This window comes from Mirounga leonina, unplaced genomic scaffold, assembly GCF_011800145.1.
Source record: "Mirounga leonina isolate KUSES-001 unplaced genomic scaffold, KU_Mleo_1.0 Mir_201, whole genome shotgun sequence".
NCBI classification, from domain to species: domain Eukaryota; kingdom Metazoa; phylum Chordata; class Mammalia; order Carnivora; family Phocidae; genus Mirounga; species Mirounga leonina.
In genome coordinates this window covers 26,963,975-26,968,966 of record NW_023270504.1, presented here as the reverse complement: position 1 = coordinate 26,968,966, position 4,992 = coordinate 26,963,975, and positions in this window count along the sequence as shown.

Sequence of the window (4,992 nt, the reverse complement as noted above, 5' to 3'; positions counted from 1 at the left end):
GAAGAAGAAGAAGAAGAAGAAGAAGAAGAAGAAGAAGAAGAAGAAGAGGAAGAAGAAGAAGAAGAAGAAGAAGAAGAAGAAGAAGAAGAAGAAGAAGAGGAAGAAGAAGAAGAAGAAGAAGAAGAAGAAGAAGAAGAAGAAGAAGAGGAAGAAGGAAGAAGAAGAAGAAGAAGAAGGAGAAGGTAGCGGTAGGGGAAGAATGAAGCGGGGGAAATCGGAGGGGTAGACGAACCATGAGAGACGATGGACTCTGAAAAACAAACTGAGGGTTCTGGCGGGGAGGGGGGTGGGAGGATGGGTTGGCCTGGTGGTGGGTATTGAGGAGGGCACGTTCTGCATGGAGCACTGGGTGTTATGCACAAACAATGAATCATGGAACACTACATCTAAAACTAGTGATGTAATGTATGGGGATTAACATAAGAATTAAAAAAAAAAAAGAAGTAAGAAGGCAGATAACCCAACTAAAAAATGGGCAAAACATTTTAATAAACATATTACCAAAGAAGATATATGAATAGCCAATAAACAAATGAAAAGATGCTCAAAATCATTAGTATTAGGGAAATGCAAATTAAAACTACAAAGAAACATCCTTTCACACCCACCAGGATGACTCTGTAATAATAAAGAGACAAAAACAAGGGCTTGTAAGATTATGTAAAAACTGGATCCCTCATACACTATTGGTGGGAATGTAAAATGATGCAGCCCCCCAAAATAGTTTTGAGCAAAAATGCTCAAAAAGTTCAAGAGAAATGAAAATATCGGTCTATACAAAGATTTATACATGAATGTTCATAACAGTATCATTCATAGTTACACCAAAATGGAAACAAGCAAATGTCCATCAAACTGGTGAATGCATAAACAAATGCATATATTCTTAAGATGGAATACTTTTTGGCAATAAATTGTTACAGAGTACTGATACATGGTATAAGATAGAAGAACCTGAAAAACATTATGCTACATGAAAGAAGCCAGATGAAAAAAGATTCCATATTGTATGATTCTATTTACCAGAAATGTCCCTAAAAGGCAAATCCACAGAGACAGAAGTAGACTAGTCATTTTCTGAGGCTAGGGGTGGAAAAAGAGAGTTAGCAAATGGACAAGAGATCCTTTTGGGATGATGGAAATGTTCTAAAATTGAGTTGTGGTGATTGTTGTATAACTCTGTAAATTACTGAAACTCTTGGAGTTTTATATTACAATGAATAAATTTTTATGGTGTGCAAATTATACCTCAATAAAACTGTTCAAAAAACAAAAACCAGGAGGGCTTTTTATAGAAATTGATGATTTGCCTCAAAAATTTAGAGGAAATATAAAAGTCATAGAATGGCCAAATATTTTTTTTGGAAAGAGAACAAAGTTGGAAAACTTACATTATGTGATTTCAAGATTTCTATTAAGCTGCAGAAATCAAGAAGTTATGGTATGGCTTAAGACAGATATAGAGATCAGTGGAACTGAATAGAGTCCAGAAATAGATTCACACATGTGTAAAAACTGACTTCAGCAAAGATGCTAAGGTAATTCAACAAATGGTACTGAAACAATTCATAAGTGTGGTAGGCAGAATAATAACCCTCACCCCAAAGATGTCCATGCTCTAATCCCTAGAACCTGGGAATATGTTATCTTCCATGGCAAAAGGGACCGAGTGAAAGATTTGAGGAGTTGGGAGAGATTATCCTAGGTTATTCAGGTTGGTCCAATGTAATGACAAGTGTCCTTAAACATGGAAAGAGAGGCAGAACAGAGTCGGAGGGTGATGTGACCATGAAAGGAAGACACAGTGCAACGCAACGTTGCTGACTTTAAAGATGGAGAGAGTAGATCACAAACTAAGGAATGTGGGTGGCCTTTTGAAGCTAGAGAGGCAAGGAAATAGATTCTTCTGTAGATCCTCCAGAAAGGAATGCAGCTCTGCTGACATCTTGATTTTAGCCCAGTGAGACCCTTGTTGGGCTTTGAACCTACAGAACTGTAAGATAGTAAGTTTGTGTTGTTTTAAGCTACTAAATATATAGTAATTTGTTATTGCAACTACTTTGATCCACACCTCATACCATATATAAAAACTACCTCAAAATAGACCTAAATGTAAAATTTAACACTATAAAACTTTTAGAAGAAAACATATGAAAAAACATTTGTGACTTTGGTTTTCTTAATCATAACACCAAAAGCAATATCAATAAAAGAAAATACTTTTAAACTATACTTCATTTAAATTAAAAACTTCTACTCTTCAAAACAGTATTAAGAAAATGAAAGCTAAGGGGCGCCTGGGTGGCTCAGTCGTTAAGCATCTGCCTTCGGCTCAGGTCATGATCCTGGGGTCCTGGGATCGAGCCCTGCATTGGGCTCCCTGCTCAGCAGGAAACCTGCTTCTCCCTCTCCCACTCCCCCTGCTTGTGTTTCCTCTCTCGCTGTCTCTCTCTCTGTCAAATAAATAAATAAAATCTTAAAAAAAAAAAAAAAAGAAAAAAAAAGAAAATGAAAAGCTAAGCCACTCCATGGGAGAAAATATTTGCAATACATATATCTGAGAAAGGACTAGTATTCAGAATATATAAAGAATTCTCATGGATCAATACTAAGATAAACAACCTAAATGAGCAAAAGATTTGAACAGACTCTTCATAAAAGAAATAGAAAAATAGTCGGTTAGCACATGAAAAGATGTTTTACATCATTATTCATCAGGGAAGGATAAATTAAACCAAAGTGAGATACCACTTCACATCCACTAGAATGGTAAAATTGAAAAGTATCATAATGCCAAGTGGTGGTGAGGATGTGGGACAACTTAGGACTCTCAAACTTTGCTGGTGGGAATGTAAATTATACCACCAATTGATGGTTCTTACAAAGTTAAAGATACATTTACTTTTCAACTCAGCAATTTCTCTCAGACATCTTTACCCATGAGAAATGAAAACATATTCTGTATAAAAACCTATCAACTTGTCCGTGAAAACTATAAACTTGTATGTGGAAATTCATCACAGATTTATGCATAATTACCTCAACTGGTAACCACTCAAATGTACATCAACACGAGAATGATTAATGAACTGGTATATCTGTATGAAGGAAAACTATTGAACAATAAAAAGGTAGGAACTGTTCTATGCAGTAACATGGGTGAATGTCAAAAACAATTTGCTGGGCCCAAGCTAATTTACACAACAGAGTTCATGCTTTATGATTCTATATTTTAAATGAAATGCTCCAATAGACCAAAAAAAAAAAAATCTGTAATGACAGAAAGTAGCTTAGTGGTGCCCTGAGCCAGGAGGGGTGGAAATTGACTGCAAAGGGGTGTGGGGGAACATTTTGGGTAATGGAAATGTTCTGTATCTTGACAGTGGTGGTAGGGGTTGCACATTTTTCAAAACTTATTAGATCTTATACTTAAGATGATGGTATTTTATTCTCAGTAAATTACATTTTAAGAAAGTTTATTCAAATATAACTTGAAAATTTATAGGCATAAAAGGAATGTCATAAAATATTGATTATAAATGAATAGGAGCTCTGACTCAAGATATTTAAGAAATAAAATAATACACAGTCTCTTAAATCATACCAACGCTGATAGTCTATGACTTCATGAAGTACATTGAGAGCTCAGCAAAAGAGGTTTAGTCTTGATATCAGGAAGAAATTCCTAGCAGTAAATATAGAAAAATTGATTTTGGAGTTAGAAGGAAAATTGGTGATCATGTAATGCAAATTTTCCTCTTATTGAGGAATCCCCATTAGCAAATCCATTGTTGGACTATTCTGTTGAAAACGTTTTTTTGCTAGAATTGAATTGGAAGTCTATTTCCTGGTAACTTTTATCCCTGGGTCTTAGTTATTCAATTTTGGGTTTTACCATTATAAGCAAAAGTCATTTAGGGGAATGTGCCTCTTCTGAAACTCATTTTAAGGGCAAGAAAGATACCCAACCACGTGGTGGTCAGAGCCTTTCAGTCCCTAATAAAGGACTTCACTAGTGCTTCCAAAGTTCCTGCTACCAGTGAGGGGCTCAGGGATTGTCCCCTAAATAGCTTGGCCTCAACTTTTTACATTTCTTACACTAATGCACTTTGACCAGAAGTCTCTGTCATGTATTTATGGCAGCCAATCTATTTTAATACAGTGAGAGGAAATTTTGGTATATGGCAATGTTCCCTGAATCCAATAGAAGGGATGCAAGTATTCCATGGGAACTGGACTTAGTCATCTCTAAGATCCTGTGGTTCTAGGAAAGTTACAAGTACACTATTCATATTACTCAATTCAGAGTGTCACACCAGTTTCTGTGGCAAGCAGGGCTCCCTGGCTACCTGATAGATATTCCTTACTTTCTGCTTTCCCATGCAACTGTGTAAACATGTAATGTGGGCTGTGGCAACCACCTTGTGACCATGAAGGAAAAGCCAAGAAAACCACAGAAAGTTTGAACAAGAACCTGATATTGTTGAGCTACAGAATTGACTAACCCTGAAAACTCCCAACTCTAGACTCTTTCATAAGTGAAATCAATCTTACTGTTTAAGCAACTTGAAGTGGGGTGTTTTGCCTTGTTCTCTTTCTCTAGCCAGATGCATTCTAACTCACAAATTCCTAGGCCATCCTAATATGCAGATCCTAGACTGAGACCATAGACCTATCTTTTACCTCTCTCTGTTATTAGGTGGCAGGTGGTCAGCCTCTAGGTTGGACCCCATTGATCCCTGCCTTCTGGTATTTGCACCCTGCACTAGCTTTCCCCAACACTGAAACAGGGCTGGTCACTGTGACCAGTGAAGTATGGTAGATGTGATGGTTTATGACTTCTGATACTGGGTCATACAAATATTGCAGCTTCTGTCTTGGCCTCTTGGTTTACTTACTCTTCAGGAAGCCAGGTGCCATGTTGTGAAAACACTCAAGCATCTCTGTGGAGAGGCCCATGTGGAGAACTGAGGCCCCTCACCAGTAGCCAAC